Source organism: Rhinolophus ferrumequinum, chromosome 21 (assembly GCF_004115265.2).
Source record: "Rhinolophus ferrumequinum isolate MPI-CBG mRhiFer1 chromosome 21, mRhiFer1_v1.p, whole genome shotgun sequence".
NCBI classification, from domain to species: Eukaryota; Metazoa; Chordata; class Mammalia; order Chiroptera; family Rhinolophidae; genus Rhinolophus; species Rhinolophus ferrumequinum.
Window position 1 is genome coordinate 40,319,236 of NC_046304.1, and position 18,440 is coordinate 40,337,675.

At 49.5% G+C, this 18,440-nt stretch overlaps 1 protein-coding gene and 1 pseudogene across 2 annotated transcripts in view; both read right to left on the minus strand.

Annotated features, from left to right (window-relative positions):
- Nucleotides 1–18,440, minus strand: part of GOSR2 (golgi SNAP receptor complex member 2) — a 149,807-nt gene that overhangs the window by 46,795 nt on the left and 84,572 nt on the right. The gene's annotated exons all lie outside the window — the stretch shown is intronic.
- Nucleotides 16,543–17,535, minus strand: LOC117013324 (reprimo-like protein; annotated as a pseudogene).

Consider the following 18,440-nt stretch of genomic DNA (forward strand, 5'->3'; position numbering starts at 1 on the left):
CTAGAGGAACAAGCATGGATGCCGTGCTGACGAGTCCCATTTCCCACCACAGTTGTTGGCTGCTGCTCCTTCCTCACGTGAGGCCAGTTATTGTTCTGAGCATGTTCAGTGTTGAGACTGAAGACCGTAGTCACTGTGTTTTGGGGCGTAGTTAATAGAATGATTGGCTTTTGAGGTTCCAAGACTGCACCCTGGCACCGTACCCAGGCTTTGCTGGGCCTTTACCCCTTACACAGTAGCTCTGAGCCAAGGTTCATGATTTATCACGTACAGTCTTATGTCTAGTTTTAGCGTCTCTAATTCTTTGGCTCTCTTCCTTTCCTTGTTGAAATGTATTAGCGACTGCCAGCGAAGCCCCCATTCAGCCCAGCCAGTGTGGGCAGATGCCACCCTGAAACCACTGTTTTCCAGACCAGGACCTTTTTCCTTCTCTGACCAACCCCGGACTAACGCTGTACCACTCCCTGGTGTAGTGTGGCGTTTATTGTAAAGCCAGTCTGTCTGTTGTGATTAATAACTGAAATTACCAGGAAGACATGGTTAGCATATTTGTTTCATCCATTTCAGTCCCTACCAGCTGTAGGCTCAGTAACTTTATGGCAAGACTCAAAATAGCACTCAAAATTTCCCAGAAATCCTGGAAAGCCGGTCAGTATTAGCCACACCTTTGATGGTCTTGCCCCACTTCCTGTCTTTGTTTCCTGTTACTTGGACTGTCTTCTGTTTTCCTTCTCTTTTCTGTGTGTGTTCCATTCCATCTCCCTTACTCACCTCCCAACTGTTTCTCTGGCAATATTGGTCTTTTTAGACACGACTGTGGCATAGATGCCCTTTTGGTGAATGTTTTTCTTAATAGTCACGGATTTTTAACATGAGTTTCCTAGGTACTGATTTCACACTTTTGCTGGGATCGCCATTGCTCCCACCCCTCTGGACTTAACAGGGCCGTGGGTTTCCAAGAAGGGGAAAATCTCTGACCCCTTCATGAAAGGATTGAGGTTCCCGCCAGAATGAAAATAGTGGCTTGGAGGGTGAAGAAAGGGGTTGAGGCATCTTCAGCCCCAGATCTCACTTTGGAGAGGCAGTTTGAAATGTCCCTCACACCCGGCAGCCCTGTCATCTTAGGGACCCACCACAGGGCTCCTAGCAGTCCATGAAACAGGTGTTTACACTACACAGACCTGGCTGTCCTATCCCCTGGGCCCTGAATGTCCTGCCAGACAGTACACTTTAGAGGAAGGTGTACAAGGAGCAGCTAAGCCATTTGGACTTGAACTCCAGGAGGCCGAACCTCCCCCCACCCTGCCCTCCTTTGGCTGATGTGACATCGATTTGTAGAATACACCAGGGAATTTCCACACTTGCCTTTATGGTAATCACTGGACTTGAACCAGAAGTAAGGCCTTCCTTCATGCTACACCTTCAGAGCCATTCTCCCTACTTTGTAAAACTCGGGGCAGTATGTGGGTCTTTACCATCCTGGGTAGGGAACAGCTGCCACAGTGTGTCTTTGAAAAACATACCTTGGCTTAACTGGGTGCTTCCCAGTCCCCAGAATGTAGGGGAGGTTCCCAGGCCAGGGAAAGAGCACCCCCTGGTGGCGTCAGGGTGAATTCTTAGGTTGAGCTGGTGCAAGAATCTCCAGTAGACAGACAGCCTCTACAACCTTGTCGGGGCTTTTGGTACAAGGTTTGCCTGCTGTGGTTTAAGACAGATGGGTTGTCAAGGAACTTGGGGATATCTCCATTCTGTGGAATTTACTCGAGGTGCGACCACCTTAAGACAAGCCAAACTCAAAGACCAAGTAGATAGGACAGTCAATTATATAGATCGCTTCATTGCTGGGGTTTCCTAAGTCCTTTGCCTTGAAGAATTGTAATGCGTTTGATTCGCAAATTTGGACTTGCGCCCATTGTTTTTGAAACACATCAGTTGAATAAAGTTGATTTATTTTATTTAGAAAATTATATTTTGTAAAGCAATTTGACATTCATTGTGATAACTAATGACCCCTTTTTTTAAGTTTCCAGGGGCTGGGCAGGCTGCCTCAGAAGCAGCTGGGAAGCTTTTTAAATGAGAGATTCCTGGGGCCTACCCGAAACCTCTGAATTAGAATATTTTAGGTGTCTAAGGTAATTCTGATATGTGCGTTTTAGAACCATTGTCTTTTCGACAGAAGGCTTTTGTCTTAGTTGTACTGAGCTTGGCATCAGATGACTTGAATTCCATCCTCACTTTATTACTTACTAGCCCTCGCTCCCCGTCTTTGTCTCTCAGCCTCAGTGTCCTCGTGTGTGAAACGGGGATGCTAATAATGACCGTCACAGAACTGCAGTGAGGACAAAGTGATCAAGCATGTGCATCAGTGAGGATGCTCTAGGCTGCAAGTACCACCCCCTCCAATGCCATGCAGCTCAGGCAGTAAGAACTCGTGGCACTGGGGCAGGCTGCTGGGTTGGTTGATTCGGGCTCAGTGCCCTCAGCCATCGAGGGCAGGCTCGGGCTGCCTAGGTTCCCTGAGAGCGTGGAACTCTGGAGAGGGGGTGTAGGAGAGGCTGGAATTGTTGGCTGTTAAAGTTCATTCATTCACTCATTCAGGACTAATTGAGCACCCACTGTGTGCCAGGCATGGGGTTGGGCGTTGGGAATACAAACCTGATTCAACGAGGTCCTCACGCTTTCTGAAGATCTGGAATTAGGACAGGGAATGGCTGGGACGGCCCATCTCTGCTCCATGATGTCTGGGGCCTCAGCTGGAAGATTCCAAGGCTGGGGAGGAGAATTACGTGAAGGTTCACTCACATGTCTGGTGCTTGATGTGGCTGAGCTCCGTGGCTGGGGGTGGGCTGTCCACTGGAACACCTGCACGGCTTCGTGTATCAGGGCTTCCTCACAGCATGGGACTGGGTTCCCAGGGTACGTGGCTCAAAGGAGAGAGCCAGGTGGGGCTGCCTCCTTTTTATGACCAACCCTCAGAAGTCACATGGCATCAGTTCTGCCATACTCTTTGGGATGTGGCAGTCACAAGCTTCCACCACCCCTCGGCAGAAGTGTTGGTCACGGTTTTAAGAAGACCACATGGGATGGGATGAACCCCTGAGCCTGGCCATCTTTGGAAAGTAGAGTCTGCTACACTCCCCTTGAATAATGTACACATCTAGCTCACAACAATACGATGCACAAACTTCATCACCATAGGTACCATGTAGCGCCTACTCACCTGAGACACTAGTGGAGGCTTTTGAGCTGAATCTCAGCTGAGTCAGAGTTGATCAAGTACAGCTTGAGAGGAAGGTCTCCACAGAGGAAATAGTGTAGAGCAAAAGGGTGTGTCCTGGGCGGGGCAGAGGGATTCCTGGGGCTGGAGCTCAGGCTTTGGGAACAGACACAGCATGTCAGAGCAGGCTCATTGTACTTTCCCCAACTCCATTCCCCACCCCTCTGCACACAATAGGCACTTAATAAATACTGACTGAAACTGGTATGACAGTGTGTATCAAAGAGACAGAAACATATTCCACAGTGAATCAGTGCGCCTCCTGGAGGTGGCATGGAATGAAGACAGGCAAGAAATCACTTTCTTACTGTAGGAACTTGAGGTCCTTTTCCATAGTTGCTGGCTTTCTAACAGTTTTCAGTGTCTCTCAAAGAGTCCACAGGAGCTGGTAGCAGTACCTGAATCACTTTCCTATCCCTCTCCTCCAGCAAGATTCTTGGGTTCTCTTTCCTGTCTACTGGACCACAGCCCACACTCGCTGCTGCCCCATGTAGGGTGGAGAGGAGGCAGATGGACCAGGAGACAGATAGGGGAGTGAAAGGGCCAGGAAGAGAGGGATGGAGAGGACGGGAAATGAGAGGAGGAGGAGAGGGAGAGAAAATTGAATCTGTGAGCATATGCCCAGTGCCAGAGCCAAAATCCCACAGCGCAAATTGCTTTTTCCTTCATAGGTGTCCCAGGGAAAGGCCCAATTAAAATAGTACCTATTGGAAACGGAAGAGTAATTGCAACAGGAAGCTTATTAAGCATCTCCTGGAGCATGCAGAGGGCAGCCTTGAGCTTCAGGAACATCCCTCTGTGTTCTCAGACACCCCTGAGCGGAGGGGCAGGATGGGGGCTGCCCCAGCATCTCACCTGTCTCAGACCTTGCACAGCAGCCTGAGCCCGTCTCTAAGAGGGGCACCCTGTGCCATGGCAGGGGAGTTCAGTGAGCTGGCTGAGATGTGGGCCTGACGGGATCAAAACTGTTGTGCTCCAAATCCCAGAGCACAGGAAAAGCAGAGATGGAAAGGGTCTTCGGGACCACCAAGGTACAACGACTTGCCAAGGGTCACTCAGCCAGTTGGTCATAACAGATCTGGAATCAGAGTGGAGGTGACCTAATCCAGTGTTCTTGTCATTTTGCCATGCTGCCCACGGGCATTTTCCCTTTGCCTGTGTGTCCTCGCCCTTGGCCCAGCTACACTCCCATAGTCTGTGGCCCTTGGCACAGCTACACTCCCATGGCCTGGCACTGTACCATATTCCTGCCAGACACAGCTAAGTCAGGGTGGCAGGAGCCATGAACAAAGGCTGTTCTGGATTGGAGGCATCTCCCCAGACCTCTCAGACATTGTCATGAACTGGGTCACACCTTGCCAGATTGTGATGTCCCTAGGAGGATGCAGACTGAAGTGGAGAGCTCACGAGCACAGCTGGAATGGTGTGTTCCAGAGGTGCCTGCTTAGGGTCCACAATGAAGCCTGGTGGTGGGTGGCGTTCTCCCCACGGGTTACCAGTTGGATATGTCTTATCCACCCAGAGTCAGTTTCCATGGCAACAGCAAGCTCCTTACCCATCCTTTTCATCCTTAAATATTCCCACCCCAGCCTCTGAGCCTGGGCTCCTCCCCCAGCTGCCATGCCAGCCCACAGCTCCAGATCCCAGGTTTACCCGTGAATTGTCCATCTGCCAGCTAGAACCTCCTGGGGGGTGCCTGGTAACGGCATAGCCCTTGAAAATGACCAGATAATCACACCTTAATTGGGTGAGGAACTTTTTCCTTGTGGCTCCCTCTGATTCCTGAGGCAGAGCCACCTCGTTCCTCTCCTGTGGAGCTTAGCATTGGAGATCTTCCCTGTTCCCCTTTGCCCAACCTCCCCGGTCAAGACAGTGCTAATCAAAGCTTCTGCAAAGCCAGCTGGTGACCCAGAGGGAAACGGAAGTCTTCAGTTTTCTGGGGCCCAGGTCGCCTCAGGGAGGAAACCCAGCCTCCAAGGCTGCAGGGCGGGAGAACACTCAGGGCTGGCCGTCCAGCCCCCTTCCCTCACTGTCCCAGCCAGCTCCGTTCCTGGCCTCTGCAAGGTATTTTTCCTTCTGGGCTTTTGCTCTCTAAACGTCACCTCCTTCACAGCCCAGCTCCAAGTGCAGTCCCACCAGGAAGTCTTCCCTTTAAGCCATTTCCCTCTGCATCCTCTCAGCGTGGCTATATTTGGTTCCTGCAACATAACTTTGTACATATTGTATCAGGGAGAGGGAGGTTCCTGAAACTATTTTCTGGTATATTTTCTTGCTGTATTGGAAAATTCTTGTAGGAGCTATATGTTGTTTCTCTGCCCAGCGTGCCCTCTCTGAAGTCCAAGCCCTCATCCCCTTCTGGTAACACAACGGCTCCTTCCTTTCAGAAAATCCCTTCCGTGGAATTCAGCTGTGGCTGTGTCCTCCAATGAGGGGTGGGGGTGGGGGGGGAGTGGTCGAAAGCACCCGAAGCCGGCCTGGCCAATCAAAGACCGATCAGTAGGCCATAGTGATTGGGTCCAGGTTGACCACGTGACCACGCAGAGCCAATCAGAATCTTCCCTGGTATTCCCATGGTCACTCTGGCTCCCTGATCAATGTCTGTTCTTTCCTTGATTCTCACGAACAAAACCCTAATTTTGTAGGGTTAGCAGGAAGCCCAGCTGAAAATACTTGCCTCTCCAGACTTTCTTTCAGATCTAGTCAATAAGAGGTGGGGAGAATCTGCCGGGAGGAACTTCTGGGAATGGGTTTCTAAAGAAAGAAACAGCTGGCATGGCGGCCTTTGGCACTAATCTTAACTGATCACTGTCTCTGTGAGATACAGGCAGGTTATCCTGGAGGCTTTCATTCCAGCCATGTGGAGAGGCTGCTTGAGAATGAAGCCCTCCATGAGGAAAGAGAAGCAGAGAGAGAGAGGACAATATCAGGTAAGCCCCTGGACTGAGCCATGCCTGAAGCCTCAGAACTTCCCAATGGGGGAGCCAGTAAATCCCTTTTCTACTTAAGCAGGTTTACGTTGGGTTTCTGTCTCTTTCAGTGAAAGAGCCCTAAAGGAGACGCGCCACAAGACCAATACCATGTCTTTGTCTTTCTCTCCTTTCAAGCTACATTATAAGATAGTGGATGCAAAGCTGGCATGCGATAAATATCAATCCAAATAAACTTGGAGCCCCCCCCCAAAAAAAAATCTTGAGTCAAATAAGAGCTTGAAAGGACTTGATATCTGAACAAGACTCATGAAGGAAAAAACTTACCAATTGTCTATGGACGTCTAAGTCAAGCTCACCTCTGAGGTAGTGCATGGCTTGGAATCCCTTCTCCTCTTTACCAAACCATTCCTTCAGCTCTCACCTCGGCCAAGAAGCCTTTCAAACCGGGCCTTAGCTCCATCGTCCTTCCTAAACCTGTGATTACTTTCGTTAACACTTTGGTCCAGTTGTACTTGGTTAGATTTATCATTTGAGCATAGCTGTGTCTGTCACATCCCTCCCACCCCACTGACTAAAGAGCTTTTCTCCCAGCCTCATTGACAACACAAGAAAATATAGTCTGAACTACAACCCATGTAAAGATAGAGAATAGAGGGGATGGGGGAGGAAAGAGAGGGAAAAGTGAGCAGTTAGCAGGAGGGTCCATCATAACCTTGAGGGAAAATTGGTGAGAATCTGTTATTCAACAACACTTGCAACGTGCTAACTCACATCCTGTTCCCTGCGGGGAGCTATGTAAATGGAAATTTTCTCCCCACATAAGGCCAGAATTCTGCCTCTCAGTCTTTCTTATTTCCCTTGTTCCTTGAATGTTGTGTAATGATGAATCCTTTAGTGGGAAGTTTGTCAAGTCTGAGTAGACACCCAGGGGGTGGCATGTGTTGACTGTCTCGTGGCTCCTGTTGGATGGCAGCCTGGAGCCCTCTGTGTAGCTGACAGGGCCAGCAGGACAGGACACCACCATCCTTCTCTAGTCAACACTCTACTTTCTCTTTGGGTCCCCTCGCCCCGCCCCCATCCTAATGCTAAAGCCTTTTAAACAACAGCTGCACAAGGAACAGTTGGAGAGGAAGGATGGCAATATTGGGCCTGGATGAAGCTGGTGGATCCCCAAAAATGTCAGATAAAACCTTTCAGGAAGGACAGGTGGCCTGAGTAAAGGCCTTGTGAGTGAGGTGGGCGAGGGAGGCTGCCCTGGGAGAGCTGACTTGCAGCTACAGGGAGCAGAGAGCAAAGCTGAGGAGACATGAGGCGGAGAGCACACGAGGGCCAGTTTGTTTAGGGGAGAGGAGCGAACTGATGGAAGCCCTTGAAAGCAAGTCGAGTCTGGATTTGGCAGAAAAAGCAGGGGTGAGACGAGGCCAGATCTTGGATAGCAAAGAGTCATGATAAAAATGGTGCTAATGATCCAGTCCTCTGCCTGTGGGAGGATGGGCACTCGGGGAAATGGAGGCAGGGCGTTAAGCCAGGATTCTGCAGCAAGGATGGGTGTGCACAGTGATGGTTACGGAAGTGCGGTGGGCTTCGGGGTCTGAGTGAACAACTCCTCAGCTTTAAGATGGGCTTCGTCTCTTGGAGGCAGGTGCTGGGAGCTCTGGCTCTGTGCCCCATCGAGGGGCCGATGGGTCTAGGAGTCTGGACTGTGGCTTTGGGGATCAGTTGCTGTCAAATGTCATTGGATCTGGGCCACCCGATTCAACCCATGGAGAGCAGCTCTCCTTGTCCAGATGTCCAGGACTTTGCTTCCATTGGCACTGACTAGCCAGGGGCCCTCAGAAAAGACAGGAATAAGGAGCAGGCTGCCGAGAAGCTTTGGCTCAAGTAAACCAACCTGGAGGGCAAGGGGGAGAGCTCAAGAGCCTTCAACAGCACCACTTTTCAAGAGTCCATATCACACACCAAATAAGGAGAAAGATGGGACACATTTGCACAGCAACCCAGGACAGGGTCTCCATGGCAACAATTACCCAAAAATCCACTCCAGACAGTCGCAACAGCAGGCGCTAGCAAAGAAGACTCTGGGGGTGGAAGACGTGCGTGGGGACTCAGAGTTTGGCTTCCTTTTGTTCCTAAACTGAAGGAAGTGCTGACGGCAGGAGCCAAGGCGTCTCAGAGCCTGTCTAATCCAAGAGCCATTGGAAGCAGTTGCTGAAAGGAACCTTGAAGATGAGCTACTCTGATGCCTGGCTGCGGAACACTCCAGGAGGATGTGCTCGCTCAGGAATGAGGGCTGGGCCACCAGGGCATCACCCCTCCCATGACCCATCTCTGGTAGACAAGCACATTCCCTGCCTCCAGAGGTCTTGGGAGAAGATGAGGGATGGACCCAACTTCCTGGGAATTCAGAGGTTGTGGGGGAGTTTGAGTCTGCTGAAGACTGAGTCCAATCCATACAAATCTCACACATGACATAGATTGGAAAAAATGAGCTGTAGCCTACTCTGACCCCCAGACTTGCTGAATGACACCTCAGTTTCCCCAACAGTGAGATGTACAACCTACCCTGAACTATTATTACAAGGTTCAGTGAGTAGTGTGAGCTAGGAAATGCTTTAACCGAAGTAAAATGCAATGCAATGGCCAGAGGCCTGTGTGTGCCCATGCAGGACAACCTGACAGAATTAGCAGTGCCCAAGGCCTTCCTCCAGGCAGAGATGTTTCCTCGGATGAGTGAGTCAGTGTCGGGAGTGCAAGGGGGGGCCGAGAATGTGGCCACAGAGGTACGAGGGAGATGGTGTGACGGTGGGGTAGGGGGTGGCTTAGCAGCAGAAACATCACCTGCCTCCTACTAGGAGGCAGATGGACAGACGGACTGATAGAGTGAGCTCGTGGCAAGCACCCAAGTGTGTGACCTCCAGTTTTTAATTTTTTAAGAAGAGGTTTGGCTCAAAGGAAAAGTATTCTGCTTGCCTTTTGGAAAAACCTAAATCCATTCCCACCCCCACTTCTAAGTGTATTTCTCTTTCTCTGGTAGAGCTTAGGAGCCACTGACTATTTTTCAGATCATGCAACTCAGGCTGCATTAGAAACTCTGGAGAAAGGAGAGGTTTTTTTCATCTTTGTTTTGGGAACTAAGAAAAGAAACAATTTCACACTCTTGCTAAAGCAACAAAAATGGCTCTGCTGTTGTCACCTCCATTTGGAAGTAAAACTTTCCTACCAACCCCCGTGGATAGCAATCCCTTACACTGAATTATGGTGAGAAGGGATTAAGCTAGAGCGTTTCTTGAGCACTTACCAATTCCAGGATCTCTCCTTTGCAATCCCACGCTCCACCCTAAAGTTTCCCTTTCCCTTTCTGTCTCCCTAACCATGGAAAAGCCTACCGTCCCGGGAGGTCCTCAGACGCCATTCTTCCCATCCCTGGAGCTGGCTGACTTCCCTCATTTCTGTTCTGGATTGAGCAGGGGAGAGACAGATGCCAGAGAGAGGCCATCTGAGGAATGTTTGCTGGGCCCTCGGACAGGATATCGGGGTACACTCTGGAGTGACCGCCATGGTCCAAGCTTCAGTAGGGTCCAAAATCCCACCTGGTCCAGGACACTGCAGAGCAGCCAGTCTGTCAGGACTGACCAAACTCAATCATGGGCACGTAGCGTGTCACTTCCTAAACTTGAAATGGAAGGATGGAGGCCGCCTTTTCAGTTACTGATTTACTCATGCTCACTCTTCTGAGGACTTCTTTCTTGGAGTTGGGAGACCAGCGATGGCAAAATGGAGATCAGAAAGCCACATGGAGAAGAGAGACCCAGAGCAAGGAGCCAGTGGTCCTGACAGATGCAATACACAGAGCAGCGAGGCAGCTCCTCAGTGACCAGCAGGGTCCCCCATTCACTCATTTCTTCATTAACTCAACAGGCACTTTGTGGTGCACGTACTGTGCAGGCACTAGCTGGGTACCGGGGACACAGTAGCAGGAGGGGAAAGGCAATGGTGGGGAAGGTGTGGAACTTGGTGAGAGACATTGAGACAATGAAAAGACAGGTCACAGATCGGTAGAAAATATTCTCAAATCACATATCAGCCAAAGGACTAGTATCCCAAATACATAGTGAGCTCTGAAAACTCAATAATAAGCAAACAAACAACCCAACTTCAAAAATGAGCAAAAGACACTTCAAGAAAAGAGACACAGATGGAAAACAAGCATAGAAAAGATGCTGAGCACCATCATTCATGAGAAAATACAAATTTAGCCCACAATGAGATCCTGCTGTGCACGTGCTAGAGAGGCACAAATACAAACAAAATGTAAAACTATGGGCAATACCAAGTGCTGCTGAGGGTGTGGAGCCACCAGAACACTCCTGCAGCGCCGATGGGAATCCCAAATGGACCGCCACTGTGGAAAATAGTTTGGCAGTTTCTTGTAGAGTTAAGTCGACGTGTCTATATGACCCAACAATCCTGTTCCCGGGTATTTCCCCAAGATAAATGAAAACTTTTGTTCACACATACACACAAAAACTGCAAGTGAATATGTATGGTGGCTTTATTCATAATCAGCAAAACCTGATGCAACCCAAATGTCCTTCAACCGGTGATAGATAAAACTAAAACTTCAATGTAAAAGAACCCTGTGATTCATCCACACAATGGAATACAACTCAGTAATAAAGAGGAATGAACTCCTGACGCTCACAGCAACACGGACGCATGAAGCTAAGTGTGAGTGGCCATTTTGAGAGGCAACAGAGCACAGGATTTCACTTCTTTGACATTCTGGAAAAGAAGAAGCATAGGGACAGAGCACAAATCAGTGGTTGTCAGGGGTTAAGGGAAGCAGGGAAGGTTTGACTAGATAAGCATTTGTCATAATTTGTGGTAGTGTACACCAAGAAAAGTGAACTTTACTGTATGTAAATTTCATTAAAATACATATTTATAATGACTACTTTGAGGATAGCTTTAAAAAAAACAAGATAGGCATAAAATGCTGGACAACAGAGTAATCTGTTAGATAGAAGAGATAATCAGAATTCTGAAATCCTTGTTTTCTGTAGGATGAAGGTAGAGATATTTATTAATTGCAGACTTTGTCATGAAGAATGCAGTTAAAAATAAAAGGGTAACCATTTGCAGAACAGAAGTAAAATGCCTATCTCCCAAACCAGTAGAAGGCACAAAAGAAGGAAAAAAGAAGCAAACAAAAAGAGTGGTAAAAACAAAACATTCAATAAAGTGGTAGAAATAAGTCCAAATATATTAATGATCTCAATAAATGAAAGCAGGTGAAACAGCTGAAACAGTAAAAATTATATTAAAAAAATCCAGCCATATTTTATGTACCTAAAATATAATGACACTCAAAACTTGCAAGGAAAGGGTTGAAGAAAAGATAAGAAAATATTAACCCAAATAAAGCTGATATAGACATATTAATACCCAACAAAATGTGCAGCCTTAAGTTAATACCTGCTGTACGCAGAGCCCTGTCCTAGGCCTGATAGGTGACATGGGAAGAAACAGAAACATGAAACCTGTCCTAGGGGACTCTGGTTAGGGTGGTGACCACATGACTCTAAATTACTCTACGTAGTCAAGAAATATTTGTTCAATAACTGTGCCAACCTAACAAAAGATGATATTTCTAAAAATGGGGTAAGGGAGTAGAGCATGTTTGGAATTCCAGTAACAAAATGTATTGATCAATGTAGTAGTTGATTTTCAAAGACACCCCAAGTCAACCGTGCCTCCCAGTATTCATGCCCTTACGTAGTGCCTCCTCCCACGTGAATGGGGACTGGACCTGTGCCTCATTTTCATAAACAGACAAAAGAGAAAATATGCTAGTTGTGAGCTTGAGCTTTATAAAGACCTGGAAACTTCTGCCGTTGCATTTTGGGGAAGAAAGATGACATGTACTACATAAAGTTATCCCGCTGTGGAGGCCACGTGGAGAAGGAGTAGGAGAGGAGAGAGGCCAGCCATCCCAGTGGAGGCCAGCCTTCCAGCTGTCTCTGCCAAGTTGCCCAACGTGGCCACTCTAGCCAGTCAGCCCCCAGGTGGGTGCAGCTCCTGTCAACAGCGTGTGCAGCAAAACTGCCCAGTTGATCCACAGCTGCCCAGTCAACCCACAGATTCATGAGCGATAACAAAATGGTTATTTAAATCATAAAGTTTTGGGGGTAGTTTGTTGTCCAGCTAGAGATCGCCAAAACCATCATTTTTCGTGTGTGCCAGACACTATGCTTGCTAATAATTATTGTAAATTATGTTATTTAAGCCTTCCAACAATACTTGGAGGTATGTGTCATTAACCTCCATTTTGCAAATGAAGAAACCAAGGCTTGGAAAGAATGTCTTACAGGTAATAAGGAGCAGAAGTAGGGCTTAAATCAGGGACCCTTCTTAATTATGGACTCCGCTCTCCCAACCATCCCATTATGTGGCAAGTGGTGCCGCTGAAGGGTGACAGACACAAGACGTTTCAGAGCCAGTCATGATGTCTGTGTCCCTCCCAGCGCGAGCTCCTTTCACGCTTCCCCTCATTGTCTTTTCATTCTGAGCTCCTGAGAAGTGCGGTGATTCTAAAAAGATAATCAGACAAATAGGCAGAGGGATATGAGTTGAGGATTTTATTATAGATTTTACACATTTCCTAACAAGCACTAATCGTCCTCTGTGTGCAGTTGTCATTTGAGAAAATGTAAATGCTACATCTGCTCACTGCCTGTCTTTTCTTCCAGGCGAAAGAACACATGTTTCTCTCTCACAAGGGATTGTGCTTTGGTCCCTACCCACTAGAGAAGCCTGAGCTTTGGGCCAGGTGGGGAATGACTGAATCTTTATGGGCTCCCCTCTCCCCCGTAGCTCAGCCAAGCTTCCGGGACTCTTGGGCCCATCAGGTGTTAGGGATCATCTTGGTCCCCATCTTAGTTTCATAATGAAACAAGGTCCACAGAGGAGGTGTGGCTTCATCAAACACCCGCTGAGAGCAAGTGTCAGAGTCCGGCTAGGACCACATCTCCAAATGTATTCTCCAGTGTTCTCTGACCTCCAAGACCCTCTGGAGTCTCCTTTTTAGCTGCAAAGCGGTCCCTAGACTCTGACGGTGGTCACTTTGAAGCCAGGAATGCTGAGAACAGCAGGATGGGTTGAGAACAGGCCATGGCCCAGGAATTCAGCAGCCGGTGTTCAGCACCACGGACAGCGCAGCTGGCCCATTACTGGGGAGGAGGCTCCTGGCCAGCAGGCATAGAATGTAATGGGAAAGAAAAGAATTGGAATGATCTCAGACACCATCTAGTTGTACCCCCTCATTTTTCATGGGAGGAAACCTGGGAACCGAGAGAAGTGACTTGTCCAAATTCACATGGCAAGTCAGTAGAGAGCTGGTGATGTGAGGGGTGGTAGCCCATTTCCTCATATTTTTTCAGGGCCTTCAGATACCTGGTCTCAATAACTTCTCAGTGGTACAGCCAGAGCTTGAATCAAAGTCCCCTTTCTAGCTGTGTGGCCTCAGGCAATCTCTTTGAGCCTCAGTTTCCTCATCTGTAAATGGGAGTAGTAATGAAACCTTCCTCTCGAGGGTGAGAGCTCAGTGCTTGGCACATTACACATGCAAGACATTATTTTTGTTCTACTCATGAACGTGCATGAAAACTACAAAATGCTTTGCAAATATGAATTACTATTTTCCTGTCCAGGGATCCCATTTCAGAGAAACAAGTATATTTAGCTGGGAAAGCATTTATACAATCAACAAAAATAACAATAATCATAATAATTATTTTTATCGAGTGCCTATTACATGTCAGAAATTGTGTTGGCCACTTTACACACATCATCTCGTGGGAGCTATGGGTTCTATTGCGTCCATTTTATACATGAAGAAACTGAGGCACAGAGAGGTTGAATGACTTCCCCAGAGTCACAGAGCTAGGAAGCAGAGCAGCTAGGATTTCAATGACCAGGGTCCAGGACTTCTCTTGTGCATGTAGTACCTTCTGAGATTTGGCCCCTGCTTCCTGGGCAGGCCTTGTTGGAAGAGCTCCGAGCCTAAGGATGGGGGGTGGGCTTTGGAGAACCAGGCCCCTTCTTCCTCCACCCTATGCCCCGGGCTTAGGATTCTGATCCAGTTTGGCCTCTGCCCTGGAGCAGTGTGGCTCATCGGCTCTTATGTAACTCTGCGTTCTCACTCCTGCCCCGGTGCTTCATGTAAGACAGATCAGTAAATGCCCTGCAGGACATCAGGGCTGGGGGACAACTAAGGTGGGCTACAGGTGTGATCTCACCCTCCACCCCTTCACAGGACCCCACTCACACTTGCTGATTTCCTCCTTGAGGCTTGAGCCTGTCTTGGCCTGTATCTGCATGCACGAACGCACACTCATGCCCGAGTGCCCCTGAGTGTGCCCAGGTGTGCACACTTGTACACATGGGCGTACCAGTCATGGGATGGAGGGCACAAACACACGTGTTAGGACAGACATGTCTTCGTTGTCTTTTTTCTTTTTTACAGTGAGAAAATCCTGTAAAGCTTCCCCACTCAGGCGTTCCTCTTTCAGCCAATTCAGGAAACTTAACTTTCGAATCTCCTCCTCTTGCCCCAGTCACAATTAGCAGCAGTTCCATTTTACTAGAAGATACCTCTCAGAGTGTTCATTCTAAATTGGTCAGCCGGAAAACAGTGGCTAAGTCTCTGTTCCTCAGGAAACTCCCATTTTCTGGTGATTTGGAGTTTGTCTGAGCTGCATTCTTCAGGCTACTGGGTCAGCCCAGGCTCCAGACACCTGTGGTACACGAAACCAGATACCCAGGTTGCCCAAATCGTTAAAGGCTGCTCTCTCCGGATCAGGCTGGGCCACGTGCAAGTCACACCAAACTTCCAATAGAACAGTCTCCACAATGGGAATTTTGCTCCATGGACCCTTTACAAGTAGTCTCTGGCCGCAGGCCTTTAGTGGCCTGTCCTAACTGTAAGAACTCTCCCCTGGTCTGAGGCTGAGGCGGGGGGTTGGGGGGAGGGGACACATCCTGATGATGATGATTCTGACTACACAGGAGGACTCAAGAGCCAGGAAGATCCTGGATCCTTGACAGGCAGTGACCATCTATGCTTTCGCTGAGATACTGGCCCCCTTCCGCCTATGTAACTACTGCTGAAGACATGAGACGGTGGTGTTCCCTTCCCTTCTCTTAACAAAGTCAGGTGAGGCTCAGCTTTCTTTCTTGTCATTCACCGTCACTTCCACCCATGGCACAAGAGAGGAGAGGGAGAAATCCATTAGAACTCTGCCACCAAAACCTTCCAAGCACCAGGGTGCCAGAGTGGGGTTGGCACTAGGGCTAAGGGGGATACATGTACACAGGCTATCCAACGCCCAGCTTTCTCTCGTCCTGTCCCCCCACCCGCCAGGCCAGACACTTGCAGACAGCAGAGCCCCCTCTCCCCCTTGGCCACAGAGCACCAAGGTTCTTACTGCTTAACACCGCTTTACGGAAATTCTGCACCTACAAGAGGTGCCAGGGTTCTGGGCAGCAGGGGGCATCTTATAATGGGAGTTTCCATATTCCTGAACACAGCAGCATTTGGAGGCCATTTTCACCATTTTTTCTTTTTCTTTTTTTTTTTTTTTTTCCATTTTCACCATTTTAAATGTCCTGGATCCTGGCATCACAAAACCCTCTCCCAAGGTTAGCGTCCCACTTTTCCCCAGCCAAGGGCACTTCAGAATCTACTCACCTACCCTCTACAAGGGTGCGTTCAAAACGAGCCCTAAAATGGAGTTTTGGGCCCTATAATTTTTAACTAGATCTAGTTCCCTCCAAATTAAATTTTATTTGTTCACTGTCCTGATGTATTAATTTTGCTGTTTTCCCCCTTTGGACTCAAGGCATTGATTCCTCCCCACGCTCCCCCATCTCACGGAATAGATTCAAATTTCCCAGTGATTTAATTAATCTCACCAGCTGTGCAGCGATCCTGCAGGACCTGCGCCTCCGTGGCTGGCTGGCTGGCCGTGTAGAAAACGGTTCCTTTTCTCTTTTTCGGGGAGGAACCTCAGGAGTCCCCGAGGGCTCCCAGTCCTGTGGCCAGGCGTCCAGTGACCAGCTTAAAGTGATTGCCGCCTGGGTACCCACCGCCCACTCACGCGCTCCCACCAACACATCTGAATACACACCCCACAGGGAACTGCCGGAAGCCCAACAGCTGCGGTTTTATTACAAGATTTCTTTTCAAATGCAAAATCAAGTCGCCAACAAGCTGGACGACTCGGATTCGTCAACGAGTAGCCCCCACACCACCGCACCTACATACACACAATCTAACAAGCTAGTGACCTTAGCCCCAAGGTGTAACTCACAACCTCTCCCATCCTGCCCAACTTATTTTGTGAAAACGGTTAAGAACCCCCATCCTCGCCCCCACCCCCGACGCTGAAGCGCACACAGGAACGAGTCAGGTGTGGAAGTCCCTTCCCGCGCCGCCGCCTCGAATCCCGCAGTGTCCCGGACCAGGACGCCCGCGGCACGTCTCTGCCCCTCGCACAGAGCCCGGGGAGGGGGTCGAGGGTCCTGGTCTCCCATCTCCATGTCCTTCCACCGAGGGCGGGCCGCGGAGCGCTCAGTACGGCCCCAGGATCGCGGCGCCCACGTCCTTGGAGGGCCGGCGCTCCTGCACCAGAAAGTTGATCATACTCTCTGTCTTGATGAGCAGGAAGAAAAGGCGGAAGACCACGGTGACACGCAGAGCACAGCGATCTGAGCCACGCGCGACAACCACAGACTTCGCTCATCGGGCACCAGACCGGCGGGGACACCGTCGCTGGTGGTCAGCTGCGCGTCCCCGGGGCAGCAGCCTAGCCACGTGGCCAGCCGGTGGCTGCGGTTCCCCAGGGCTTCCCTGCCGCCGCCGCCCAAGCCGCCCGCGGCCTCCACACGGCTGTGGTTCAGGAAGGTCCGGTTCATAGCCGCTCTGCACCCGAAGTCTTGGTGCGCGTTCTGGGGCGCACCGCGAGGCTCACTGGCGTCCACGCGCTGGGAGACACTCGCGTCCACCTGTGCGCGGGGAGAGGAAGAAGACGAAGATGCCCGCTCCTTGACACCCTGTCCCTGCAGGAAGCGGCCGCGGAGAGGAGCGAGCAACAGGCGATGCGGGAGACTAAGCCGGAGAGCGGAGCGCGCGTCCCGGTCGCCTGCTGCCGGGCTGCACCGCCCCGCCGCTCCTCCCCTAGCGACGGTCCCGCCGGGTCTCCTTCCCGCTCTCCTCCTGCCCCGGCCCCAGGCCCTGCCAGAGCTCCAGACTCCCCAAAACTGGGAGGGGTCAGGCGGTACCGGCAGCCGAGTCCTCGGGCCTGAGAATCAATCTCATCCGAGCAGCCGCGGGTGAGGTTTCTGAGCTGGAAAAATCTCCCCACGGCGCCCATGCCGGAATTTGGTGCTTTTAACAGTTACGTTCTTCCTTAAGTCTGCCCTAAATCTTTTCTCCTCCCTTTATTTAAGTCCTAGTAAGTAATCCTAGACATCAGAGGAGTAGCTGTGACCCCCCACCCAGCCTTGTCGGTCCCGCGCTGCCCTTCCCCGGTATTTCTCATTCCCCCCACCTCCACCCTGTCCCATTTGATTTTTTTAATCTAAATTGTTGGTTGTTTTTTTTTTCTCCTTTACCTTTTTGCAAACTATTAGGTTGGTGCCAAAGTAATTGCGGTTTAAAAGATTAAAAATCATTGCAAAAACCGCAATCACCTTTGCACTAACCTAATAGTTAGAAAGTATGAATTAGCAAAATTAAAAATATTGAACCTCATTATCCCACTGCCCAGGGCGTGTCTGTATCATCTTAGGTCAAAAATCTTTCCCGACCTTTTTCTGTGTCTCTCCATATACATGTACGCAAAACAGGGATGCCCTGTTCATGCATGCTCTTTTGTACCTGCTGTTTTGTAACCGTTTGCATTTAACAGTGTATCTTTTCGTAGTAATGTTCATCCCCAACAGTGATTCTGAATTGCTGGATGATTTCGTAAAACCCAGATTGCGGGGCCCAGCCCAGACTTTCTGAATCAATGGTGGGGTGGGGGGGCCCAGAATGTGTGTTTCTAACAAATGGCCAGGTGGTGTTCTAGCTGCTCTTGCTGATGCGCTTGGAGAACCACTCAGCTGCATCCTAGTGTTAACGGGAAGGAAAGGTTTCCACAGTACAGACTCCTACAGTGCATTTAACCAAA